General features: G+C 30.5%; 3 long non-coding RNA genes across 4 annotated transcripts; 2 read left to right on the top strand and 1 right to left on the bottom strand.

The window, feature by feature from the left end:
• Positions 1-907: 907 nt before the first annotated feature.
• Positions 908-1,740, bottom strand: LOC123894979. The gene is made up of 3 exons (XR_006804039.1): positions 1,438-1,740; positions 1,171-1,276; positions 908-1,071 (listed from the first exon to the last, which is right to left on the bottom strand). It is a non-coding gene; the product is annotated as an uncharacterized LOC123894979 (long non-coding RNA).
• A 2,538-nt stretch (positions 1,741-4,278) lies between these two features.
• On the top strand, positions 4,279-8,965 carry LOC123894978. 2 transcript variants are annotated; one of them, XR_006804038.1, is made up of 3 exons: positions 4,317-4,667; positions 5,580-7,711; positions 8,549-8,965. It is a non-coding gene; the product is annotated as an uncharacterized LOC123894978 (long non-coding RNA). The 2 variants fall into 2 exon arrangements; XR_006804037.1 differs by lacking the exon at positions 8,549-8,965 and having other exon boundaries at positions 4,279-4,667; positions 5,580-5,794.
• Positions 8,966-10,109: 1,144 nt separating this feature from the next.
• LOC123894977 lies at positions 10,110-11,733 on the top strand. Its single transcript, XR_006804036.1, has 2 exons — positions 10,110-10,754; positions 11,548-11,733. It is a non-coding gene; the product is annotated as an uncharacterized LOC123894977 (long non-coding RNA).
• Positions 11,734-13,679: the final 1,946 nt, after the last annotated feature.

Below are 13,679 nucleotides of genomic sequence, written 5' to 3'. Positions count from 1 at the left end.
TTAAAGCTTTACTTTAAGAGCTCCAAGAGTAATGTTGAAATCCCCCAAGAAGCACTATAGTATTCCATTCTAAACTTAAAATGTTGCTATATGTCAAGACAATTAAAGTTCTCTATCTAACTCTAGGCAAGGTGAGAAAATTAAAATCAGGTCATTGAATTACTTCTCATGTGACTGTAAAACAAAAATTGATAAAAGGTTATAGACGATTAGCAAAGGATAAAATAATACATAGGGTGGTAGAAAATGCTCAAGGCACCTAGGAAAATTCCTTTGAAAATAGGTTATTTTTTAGCTTATTTTTAAGTTTTCACCAACAAAAATTGTATTTTTATAAATTATTTTCTCATAAACTACCTTGAAAAGCTTATATGTAATCGGATACTATACAAATTCATAAGATCTTAAAAATACAATTTGAAATACAAATTCATAAGATCTCATAAACTACCTTTATACAAATACAATTTATAACTTAACTTCACAAATTCATTCAACTATACAAAGTCAATCCAAACGGAAAGTCCCACTAAATATATAGAAATATGAAATATATATAACTTAACTTCACATCTATCTGATCACAAATTCAACTATACACAATCACAAAAATATATCTATACAGAATCACAAACAATTCATATATAATCTCAACACAAAGTCAAGAATGGAGTATTTAATACTCTATTCTTGACTTTTATTTATTTATTTATGAAAATTGTCCTATATTGGATTTATATTGAAATTGGTATTACAACTTGTAGAAATATGTTGTTGATTAGAAATCTACATCATTTGTAGATTGCTTATTTGATATAAGATCTTATGCCCCTCTTTCTTTTCTTTGTAGTTTTTTTTTTTTGGAAAAAATTTTCTTTGTAATTTTCTACATTAATATATTATTATTACTAAAAAATGCTGTATAATCTATTTTTTTAGGTAAAAAGCTAAGAAACATATTTTAAACTATGTTGCTAAAACCTATCCAAAGCTTTTGGTTTAGAAAGCATCCAAGTCCTCATTATGCATAGCCCTTCATAGCCAAGCAAGTGCTCTTACATGCTTCAAATCCTATCAAAAGAATTAAAACTTTGGAGAAATATATAAATTGAAGTGTGACATACATAATAAGAATATCAACATTAAATTGTTTTTCAACTTAACTCTCACCGGTATATGCAGAAACATCGATAACCAATGCACCTCCGAACGCTAGAAGAATTACAAAGATAATCTTTATAACAATCACGGCTATACTCACACACTTTATATGATTCTGTGATGTAAAATATTAAGAATAAAATATTGTTATTGGAATTCTAGAAAAAATGACTCAATTGTTATTGAAAGAGGATAAAAGCTTGTTTATAAAGATAGTAAAGAAAAGTATTGAATAGAGGAAAAACTTTTTTTTTGACGAATAGAGGAAAAACTTACCACCACTAACAGTTACAAAAATAAATAATTGGCAAAAGAGGATCATAACAAAAACAAATTTTAGAATTTCGTCAGTATTTTTTCTCATTTTTATGTAAGAAATCAGAATATTGTTTGTACACTTCATAATGTAGAAAAAAATATTTCTATTTGATTCATTTAAATTTTTCTTAGCACTTATAGTCTTTAGAGAAATTCTTCTGAAAATTAGAATAATATTAGTGCTAAAATGAATGATGTTAATTTGTCTCTTAGTTCACTCAATTGAACAATTGACCTTTGCAAGCATCTCTTAAGAAACATATTGGTCATCAGAGTTTGTCCTTTATTTTTAATAAAATTTCACTAATTTTAATATCGTTTTTAATATTTGCTGATATATAGACAGGCATAATTTGTTGGCGCAGCAAGACAGATCGTGCGTGTGTAGGCCTTGTGAAGCTCGGCGGGTTTGGTGAGGCTCGGCAGCACGCGCAGGAATCACAAACAATATGAACACACAAATTGAAAAATGGATTGAATGAATTCTAACTAAATGAGAGAAGATAGAATGACTTAAAGTGATTTTCTTGAATCACACATTACAAAGTCCCTTATTTATAAGAGAGAAATACAACTAACTTGTAAAGCAAGTAACACACAAGTAACTAACTAACTAACTATAACAAGTAGTTGTAACTAACTTTTCTAACAACAAACACCTATGCCAGCTATGAATTACACACACAACTCAACACTCCCCCTTAATTCATGACTGGTAAATGCACATTCTTCATTTAGTGAAGCCCTCTGCTAATTGATCTTCTGTTGGATAGTAAATCACTTCAACCATTCCATTCATCAATTGCTCTCTGATGAAGTGAAAACGAGATTCTATATGCTTGCTTCTTCCATGAGATTGGATTCTTAGCAAGGCTGATTGCAGACTTGTTATCAATCAAGAGCTTCAGTGGTTTCTTCAATTCACACTTTAACTCCTTCATCACTGAATCAAGCCAAATCACTTGACAAGTTGAAAAAGATCAAGCAATTTACTCAGCCTCACAAGTTGACAATGCAGTCACTGGATGTTTCTTTGTACACCAAGAAATTAATGCACCATTGTATAGTATCACATAACCAGAAGTGCTCCTTCTATCTATATATTGTCTCCTCCACAATTAGAATCAGAATAACTCACTAATTCTGCACTATCTTTCTTCATGCCAGTAGGAAACAATAAGCCAAACTTCATTGAGCCTTTCACATATCTAAGTATTCTCTTAGCTGCAGTCATATGAGATTTCTTAGGAATGTTTATGAATTTGCTAATCACACTCACAGAGTAGCAAATGTCTAGCCTACTATTACAAAGATACCTCAATGATCCAACTATCTGCTTGAATAGAGTGGAATCAACCTTTTCTTCATCACTATATTCATCAAAGTTGAGATTAGAGTCTGATGGGTAAAGACAGAACCATTGAGCTATGTTAGATAGTGGTGCCATTGCTGTATTTTTTGGTAATTTTTTTTTTCACCACTAATATTCAGCTCACTGGACTGCTTAATCTGGTATGAGTGTCAGTTCTGACACCAAGTGGTTCCAGACCCGTCCCGATCGCAGTTGCGGTGGATCGAACAGTTGTCCTTCCTACCAAGTCCAGTGTCAATCACCACTGAACCAACTAACGATTATTTTTTGTAAAGTATTTTCTTTTTTGTTTTTGTTCTCACCACCATAATCCGACCCATTTGACCGCTTAATCTAATTCGAGGGTTAGTTCTAGCATCATCGATCTCAAACATAAATGATGTCTTTAATGCACATAATGTTATGTGTTTCAATTTTTTTTTATTTGTTTTTAGTGAATTGTGTTTAACTATTGTTATATCTTTAAAGTTTCAATTTGAGAATTTTCTTGAATCATTCTTTTGAGTGTTTTATGTATGGATCAAAATTGGAATATAATTAAAATATCGGTTATCTTTAAAATTTCAATTTGAGGATTAAATAGGAGTTTGTGCTTCAATGTTCTACGTTCATTTTCCTGGGGTAAGGCCTAATCCCCCTTGTAATTATTATCTTATTTTTCTTTTTTTAATAATAATATGAGCTATAGGTGGAGACGACGGGGACAAATAAGGGTGTCAACGCAGTTGGGATATCTATTCCTACCTTCATATCTAGATGCTCTTAATTTATAAAAAAAAATATCAATTTGAGACTTTTCTTGAATAATAAAATTTATTTGGTTGATTAAAAAAAATATAAAAAAATTTCTTCATTTTGAAAATTATCCAAAATTCATTTAATTTTGTTATCTTTAAAAAAACTAAATAATAGATTTTACATATAAGAATTGAATCTACTCTAAAATTGCATTGCTAAAAACAATTCCCTCATCCTAGAGATTTTGTCCTTTGTTTACCATCAAAGGATAAGAAAGAAATAAAAATAGTGACAGATTAAGAGTCAGGATCCGTTGACACCAACTAGTTTGACACCAAATGTTACACCTCTCAATAACGTTTTAACCGATATAAATTTTATAAAATCCACCGTTGGATTGAAAGTTTACATCATATAGATCATTTGTGTAAAATTTCAAATAAATCCAAAATCATTTGATATGTTATTGAGATACATCAAAATTAACGGTTTTTGTATTTTTTTAAATGCCGTTAATCTTTATGTGTCTCAATAGCATATCAAATGATTTTGGATTTGTCTGAAATTTTACACAAATGATCTATATAATGTAAACTTTCAATCCAACAGTGGATTTTATAAAATTTATATCGGTTAAAACGTTATTGAGAGGTGTAACATTTGGTGTCAAACTAGTTGGTGTCAATAAATCATAGAAATAGGATTTTACCCTTTTCTATCATGGAAGGCTAACAAAGAAATAAAAATAGTGGAAGGTTAAACATTATGACAAATGAAAATAAGATTCTTCACTTGTATCCTTATTATTAAATCTGGTGAAAAGATCAATTAAGCTAAAGGTCAAATACTAGACATGTAATAATCATTGGTATGATTTTGAAATGATTATTTGCAACTCATAAGTGTGCAAAGAGCTGGTAAATTGAGTACAAGGGAATTTACCCTATAAAGTGATTATTTTATTTTATTTTATTTATTTGCTACATGAAGAGGTGTGGTGAACATATGACACACATTATCAAGTTTTTTAAGGCTATTATTCTCTTTCTTTTCATATTTCTTATTGCAACCAATGCTGGTAAGGCATTTTCTCTTCGTTATCAAATAATCTTCTTTCACTTACGTGATCTATTTATTATAATTATACATAATCAGTTAGTATCATTAATTTATAATAAAAAATTCATCCATTCTTGTTTTACATTGAGGTGAATTCTTCGATACACTTATTATGTGGATATTCAAGCATGCATGCTATATTACTACATTAAATTATGCATGGGGATATCTAATATGGATGTTAAATTTCTTTTAAAAGTGGACCCTTATACCACTGTTTACTAAATTTTAATAAAATATTACATACCTTTCCCTCTTTTATTATTATAAAAATAAATATTTTACGGTAAAAATCAAATAAATATTTTAATAAAATATTACATGTACCAGCTTACTCTATTTTATATATTATATAAAAAAATTAATAAAAAATGGTATGTGTGTACATTCGAATCTTTTTGGAGGTTCCTATTAAACAAACCCTAAAAAATAGATTTTTTGTATGACATTCGTACTATTTAAGTAGAGGAGGGTGGATCCTCTTCGATGAAATTTTCACTAGAGGCAGTTTAGTGTCCAACTAGACCTTTCAATTTTCTTAATGATAATATACAAAAAAAAATAGTGGATAACATGTCACATGTGAAAAAGTACACAGGAGGAAGTCAGAAATTATAAGATCATGCAGAAAAATTATATAGAGGACTGAAAATTTATAGGGATTAAATTCGAAGAAATTTTTTAAAGAGATTAAAAATGAAATTGGGTATATTTAGAGAAACAAAAATATATTTAACCTTTATTTATAATAACCGTGACCGTGAACCAAAAGTACAAATATTGTTTACCTTATATATAATATATATCTACCATTTATTTTTTTTATTTTTTTACAGTGACTAACACTCTTTGTTCTTGTTTTAAATTGCAGCATATATTAAAAATTGTAAGGATTCCATGGGCTGTTTGGGTTATTGTTTCTTTCCTTCATATGGGTTATGCATCAAGGATATATGTAGATGTGTATTCTAACAGCTAATTTATAACATAATTGTATGTTATTTCTAAACTTACAATAATTTTATGAGATGTTGGCTCAAAACATATCACCATTAACATAATTATAATTTTATTTGGACGTCGCAATGCTTGTTACTTGTATGATTACTCTCACGTACTCCCTTCTGCTCAAAATAATTGGCATTTTTGCAAAAAAATATTATCATCTCAAAATAAATGATCTTGTCATTAATTACTTTTATCCTACTCTCCTTGTTTAATTAATAGGAACCCTAATTAATATACTCACTTCACTCTTAATTCAACAATTCAAATTCTATTAGGACAAAATTCAATATGAGTAACCAATCATTAGTTGGTTTGGTGGTAATTGGTGCTGAACTTAGTAGAGAAGATCATAGTTCGATCTCCTGCAACTGCGATCGGGAGGGGGCTGAAACCACTTGATGCCTGAATATATTGACCCTCGAACCAGATTAAACTGGTGGTGAAAGAAGAAAAAAAAGACAAAAATCAATATGAGTAGTAATTGTGCATATAAGTGTTTTATAAATAAGAGCATCCACAATGGAGGTACTTATTTTTTGGTACTTAACTTTTTTTTATAAGTAATATTAGTTGTTAGTATTACAATGTTATGTTAATTGTATAGAGGTCTGGGGGTTAGGCAGTTAAGAGAGTTTAACTTGACACTTTTAGGCAAATGGTGTTGGAGGATGCTAGTGGATCGAGAGGAAATGTGGTTTAGAGTGTTGGCAGCTCGATCGGTATGGGATGGAGGGAGAGAGGCGAGGGTCTTTGTGGTGGCGAGAGATAGCGAGTATTAGGGAGGGTGGTGGAGCGGTATAGGGGGCAGATGGATTGGGGATCATGTTGTCAGGAGAGTGGGAAACGGGGCCGATACTTTTTTCTGGACAGATCCATGGTTGGATGGAGTACCTCTATGTGAGGGGTTTGGGCGCTTGTTTGTTTTGGGCGCCGAGACAAAACCGCGTACGGTGGTTGAGATGTTCTCTTTAGAGTGGGGGACGGAGGGGACGACCTGGGTGTGGCAGAGGCAGTTGAGGGCGTGTCAGTCTTTACTTTCTAACTTTTCTTTTCAGGCACAGTCTTCAGATAGGTGGCAGTGGCAGCCAGACCCCGATACAAGCTACATTGTAAGGGGCACATATCACCTCTTGACTACTCTTGACTCGATTACTCTGGACGAGGCGGATCACCTCATTTGGCACCCTCAGGTTCCCTTGAAGGTCTCAATTTTTGCGTCGCGTTTATTGTGTGATGATGACAATCAATTATATGATGTTTTTAGTACTATTTTAGAGTAGTTTCCGTAGCAATTGAAGACCAAATGCAAGCAAAAACCTAAAGATACGAAGTTACTTGCCCAAGAATCAAGAAACGTGGAAAATGCATAAAGAAGGGCAAAAAAATGAAGAAATTGAAGAATCTATCGCACCACGATGGATGACCATCGTAGAACGATGAAAAAATACCACATCGTACCAAAAACACCATAACTTGAGATATGATTGTCGGATCGAGGTCCGTGACCATGCGTTGGAAAGCTAAGACAAAGAGATACAACTTTCATGTTGAAGAAAAAATCAAATTATGGACGCTATCATGGCTACGATGGATTACATCGTGGCCACGATGAGAAGAACAAACTGCGCAACAAACTTGATTCCATCGTACCAACGATGAGATTGATCGCAACACGATGAAAGGCGGTTTAACAACAAAGAATATCTGAATCAAATATTTCATCGTGCCATGATAAGATCCATCGTGGCCACGTTGAGGTGAATTTGAACGCCATCGTGGCTACGATGGATACGATGGGTCGAAGGAAAAAGCCCAAATCCATCTAAAAAACTATAAATAGAGTCCTCCTCCTTCACAATTATTCATTCAGAGGTTCAGAGAACTATAAGCTCTCTAAGGAGCAAAGGAGGAGGAGCAAGGAGGGCCAAGGAGCTCTCAAGAGAGGGAGACTCTCCCCCACCATTAGGAGGCGAACATCCTCCGCAAGGAATCAAGGTTATTTTTATGCATGTTATCTTTATTGTCCAATATGCTTAATAGTAGCTAAGTCCCTTTAGATTAGGTCAAGTAGATGAACTCCCCTAAGAATGCTTGAAACATGTAATCTGGTTATATTCCAAGACTATTTACAATTGTTATTCATTTATTATCTGTTACTATATCTATTTATTGTTTATACACTAGCATATATGAACGCGCGCATATTCTATTAGTAACTAGGGTCGAAGTGGATATCGTGACACATCTAAGACTACTGAATCAAAGAGATACTATAACTTACAAATATGAGACCATTAAATTCAGTATCTGCGGTTAGGTTTGAGATTAAGATTTACACATAATTAAATTCTGTAATGATATTAGGAAACCAAGCATGCTAGAGAACTTGTTAAATTTTGAACCTCTAAAGGTAACGACGCCCATTCGAGGTTGAACCCGTTAAAGGTAAGGACGTGAGATAACGAAGGCTAAACCTAGCTTAATTGGTTCGACCTAAACAGATTGCAATAAAAGTAAGTATAGTTATACTAGGCTTACTTTAATAGAAACTAATCCCTAGATAATACTTCAATAGTGAGCAGATATAGTGACAGTTACCAAACAGAAATATGGGAGTGATTCGAAAGCACTTAACATACTTTTATCATCTTGAACTCTTTCTTTTATCTTTAGTCTTATATTATCTAACTCTGTCTCAAAACCTTTTTCAAACAAACAAAGCGAAAGTAAAACTATCCTAATTCCTAAACGAAACTAGTCGCCTTGGCACAATCCATGTGGAGACGATAACTTACTACTTTTTTACTTGATAGCGATTTTGTACACTTGCAGAGCCACCATCACGTGACAGGTTACCCACTGAGTCAAACCTAGTCACCCGAGGCATATTATCTCCCTAGGCTCATTTTTTCGTAGCTGAATGTGGGATGGCAGATTCAGCTCATTACATATTCATCTCTTGCAGCACTTTTGGTTCTCTTTGGGCTTTAGTTCACACTTGGATTGACATTTCACCGACGGGTTTCACTTCTATCTGAGATCACTTTGTTCAGTTTGCTCTCTCAGCTGGTGGATCTAGAGCACACCGGTCTCATTTGGCTTGCTAGCGTATGGATTGTGTGGACGAAAAGAAATCACAGGTTGTTCAGAGGCTCAGATAGTACTCTCACGTGTACACATTATTTATTTATAATTTTTTAATAATACTAGTTTAAAGACCCTTGCATTCGCACGGGTCTATTGAGTTTTATTCGATATTTGAGTTTGTTACTATATATTAATGTAGACAATTTATTTAAAATTAAATATTTAAAAATTTGTTATATAATTTTGTTAAAATATAAGTGGAATTATTGTGTTACTTATTTCTTGTAAACTTATTTATTCAATTTTTTATGTTTCGGTGACAAATGATGGTCTCATGTATATTTTTAATAAAAAATTAGAAATTTTATTAGGAATATTTAGAATAATTTAATAAGTTTGATACTAATTAACTTTATTATATTATTATTAATTGTTTTTTCTATATTCTTTCTATATTTTTTATTGTAAACTTTCTATAATTTTTTTATTGTTTTTTTCTTCCTATTTTTATGTATAGATTGTTATGCTTTGTTCCTATTTTTTACAGGGCCGGCCCAACATATGTTGAGGCCTAAAGCGAAAAATTAAATGAGGCCTTTTAGAAATGATTAAAAAAAAAGTTTGTCAAAAAAAATAAAAGAAATGATAAAAAAAAAATATTAATCCTTTTATACAATAATAGTTGTCACACCTCGGCTAAAACAATTGTTTTAACAATTGTTTTATTTCTAATATTATTTTTAATTACTTTTTTCAAGTTTTCAAAAAATAGTGGGATTGGTCCCTTTGATTAGTCGATCCTAGGGCCGGATATCAAGTTTTAAAAAAAAAAAGAAAAGAAGTTATAGGTAATTTTGTAAAAAATAGTTTTTTTTGATATTTTTTGTAAAATATAATTTAATCACTTATGAATAATTATAATAAATCATCAGGTCAAAAAATTAACTTTGTTAGTGAATTAATTATATTGGTGTACTGCTCACCAAGAAAGCAATTACGGTGGTGGTGGTGTGTTATTATTCAAACATTGGAAAATGAGGCTTATTAATAATTTTTGGAAAAATAAATTGAAAATGCTACGGTTAAGTTTCGATCCTGTGACGAAGAGCTAAAAAATGCAAGGCCTTCAGCCGCTGCGCTATTACTAAAATACTGTCAACAATTAGGAACAAATATCTCTATATTAAAAATTGAGGTCTATTTCCCCAACAAAAAAAAAACAATTGAGGCCTATTTCTTGGCCCAAATTTTGGGGGCCTAAAGCCCTAACTTCACTTGCTTTGGGCTTGGGCCGGCCCTGATTTTTTAGCATATCATATTTCTATATTATTTTAGTGAAATTAAATATAAAACTTGTAACGTGGTTAAAAGTAATAAGGATAAATTAGTAACTTTGGTGGTAATCGATTTTAATATATTATTAATAGATTATTTAATAAGCATTCAATCTCTCCAATTCAATACCTCTTAAAAAGTTTTAAGTGGCCTGATAGAGTAAAATAGTAAAAAGTTAATAATTATTTGAATAATAAAAGTAAGATTTTAGCCTTTTTTTTATCACGGAAGGCTAAAAACAAAGTGTGTAAGGTTAACCCTTGTGACAAGTGAAAATTGGATTTTCACTTGTTTATCTTTTTATATTAGGTGAAATGATTAATTGAGTGAGTTAAAGATGAACCAACGATTCAATAATATAGTTAGTTAAGAGACATTTAATAATCATTATGACTTTTGGAAAAATTACTTGTAACTTTATAAAAAGTGTAAAAAAAAATGATGTAAAAATCAAATACAATAGATTTTACAGTATAACTATAAAGTGGTTAAACAATTTCCTATACTACATTTGTTATAAGTAGAGGTGGGGAACATATGGCTCACATTGACATTGTCATGTTTTTAAAGGCTATTATTCTCTTTCTTTTCCTATTTACTGTTGTAACCAATGGTGGTAAGGTCTTTTTTTCATTCTTGTCAAATACGTATATTCTTTAACCTATCTGTGATCTGTTAAGTTATACTTATACATAATCCGTTAACATTTAATCTTGTTCTTTATTGCAACGTATATTAATTAAATCATGGAGTGTATCTTATATGTTGTTAAAAATAAAAATATTAAAACTAAGTCGCCAGCTAAATTTGGTTTGTGTACTATGTTAAAGATTCTGAATTCAGTTAAAGTTATTAATCTTAGGATTCGAACCTTGGACCTGTCAAGACTCGAACCTGGCCCTTTACTCTTAGTTCAAACTAGTTGAGCTACCCAACACACCATTAAAATATACTTCCTCCGATCATTATTATAAGCAAAAAATAACTTTTTAGATTTATTGAAAAATTGTTGTATTTAGTCAATAATATAGGTTACATAGATCAATTTTCCAAGTGATTTTTTTACTTTTTAAAATAAAGTGATTTTTTACTTATAATAATGACCAGGGAGTGTATATATCTAATGGGTCACGATTTTAATCAGATTGGGCAAAAAAGTCTGATTAAAAATATGCGCTAAATATACTTTCTGAGTCTGGTGCTATATGGGTTGCGGACCTGTCCTTAAACGGGCCGATTCTTTAATATTTTTTATATACTACAAGATAATAGGAAAAAACAAAAAATTGTATAAAAATACGAAAAGAATAGAAAAATAAAAAGCATCACAAAAAATATCTAGTTATAAATTTATTTTCACATATAGAAGCACTTACTAATACATTCTTTGTTCTTGTTTTAAATTGCAGCATATATTAGAAAATGTAAGCAAGACAGACACTGTATGGATTTTTGTTTCTTTCCCAACTATGGGTTATGCCTTGCGGGCATATGTAGATGCACATTTTAGTAGGAGTTGAGTTTAAAAATATCATTGTATGTTACTTCTAAATTTATAATGTACTTGTCCATTAAAATCCACGAGTTTGGTCTGGGTAAAAAGACAGATTTTAGCTCCGCTAGTTCCCCTTATATAAAGTCTTCCCTGTGTTGAATTGTGGCACCATTTCTTCGTCATAAATTTTCTTTATAAACAAATGTACTTGTTTATTACTCTCTCAGTTCCTTTTTAAGTGTTGTTTTAGATTGTTGCACATATGTCAATGCACAACTTTGATCAGAAATATATTTAATTATTTATTATAAATAAAATTTAAAAATTTTATATTTTGAAAGTACTCGTCGATATAAATTGAACAATATTTTATATGCTATTATTTATTTTTATATATTAATAAAAAATTACGATCAAAGTAGATTATACGAATAGTGCGCACGATTCTCAAACGACACTTAAAAATGAACGGATGGTGTATATTTCAACTTAGTATTAAGAGTGTGACTTTGTAACTTTAAGAAATAAGTTCAAATTCAATATGTAATAATAGTTATAAAAATGACTATTTATGTCATCGTTATTAATAATAATGTTTCATTTAATAATTTATAAAAAAGAAAATTATAATGTTATTTGCACGCCAAAATACTTGTTATTCGTATGATTTATATTTTCTAACTCTTGATCCAATGCATACAACACCTCCAAGACCAAGGCAACCAATTGTATGATCCTTCACAACAAAACAAATATCCAAAATTGTATACATAAATAATTTGAATATATTAGCTTTTTATTTCACACAAAAATTTAGAAGAAAAAACTTCTATCCATTACTAAGAAAAAATGAATTACATATTTGTTTGGTTCAAATGAGGGAAGGGGAGGGGAGTGGAGGCATTTTAATCACAAATATATTTGGTTCACGAGGGGAGGGGAGAAATTTTATAACTAATTTACATTATTGTCCTTATAATTTTACAAAAATCACATGATTTTAAAACTATTATTCATTTTATAATTACATTCATTCATCCGTTAATAAATTTTTTTGAATTTAATTTATATACACCGTCAGTGTAAAGTTATTTTACACATACGTCTAATAATATACTAACACATCATGTATGTCACATTCATTAAATGATGTGGCAACACATCATTGGATTCTTGTGTAAAAAATTTACACCGACGGTGCATACAAATTAAACTCAATTTTTTTCGATTAATGATTCATCTAACCCTATATAATATTTATAAAATTCAATTCTAGATAAATCATTATTATTAATTTTTTTATAGATATTATTATTATATATATAATATAATATAATACACAAAATATAAAATAAATAAACAAACAGATAGATGTCATCGTAGACGACAAGGCAAAATTAGAACACTTTCAGTTTTTAAAACAAAATCAAAGACATTATAAAAAAATAGCATCTTAAAGGAATTGTATTGTTTCTTAAAAACGTAAAGGATTTGTATAGAAAATACAATAATAAGAAAGCAATACTCCTACAAGATTGGTAAAAAAAATATGCAATACAAGAACAGTGAAACAACGACGATGTAATGTAAGCAAAACAACAGAACACAAATAGAAAGTGAGATAATCTAAGAATTTAGTAAAGGTTAAATTTGGAATTTAAAAATAAAAGGCTTAAATGCAGTTTTATCCCCCCTATTTTGAAAAAATTGGAATTTTACCTTCCTATTTTAAAATCCCGAATTTTACCCCCTACCAAAATTCTGCACAAAATCTGTTTGTGAGACTCAAGTTCAAAGCTTCGCACAGAACTTAATTTAGATCAATAATTCACCAAACTGGTACCGAAATGACCGTAATCGAGTTAGTTTTACACATAATCCAACTCCAATAAATTTGAAGTTACAGAGAGAGATTAATTACCATTTTAGTGAAGGTTTATCCAAATTACTTATCGCATAGAACTACTACTGGCATTTTCATCATTTCTCTCACCTTTTAGCTCATTTTTAATAGTATTTACATGTCTGGAAAGCTAATGAAATTAC

Source organism: Trifolium pratense, linkage group LG7 (assembly GCF_020283565.1).
Source record: "Trifolium pratense cultivar HEN17-A07 linkage group LG7, ARS_RC_1.1, whole genome shotgun sequence".
Lineage (NCBI taxonomy): Eukaryota > Viridiplantae > Streptophyta > Magnoliopsida > Fabales > Fabaceae > Trifolium > Trifolium pratense.
Note: the sequence above shows the minus strand (reverse complement) of the source record. Positions and strands in the feature narration are given on the sequence as shown.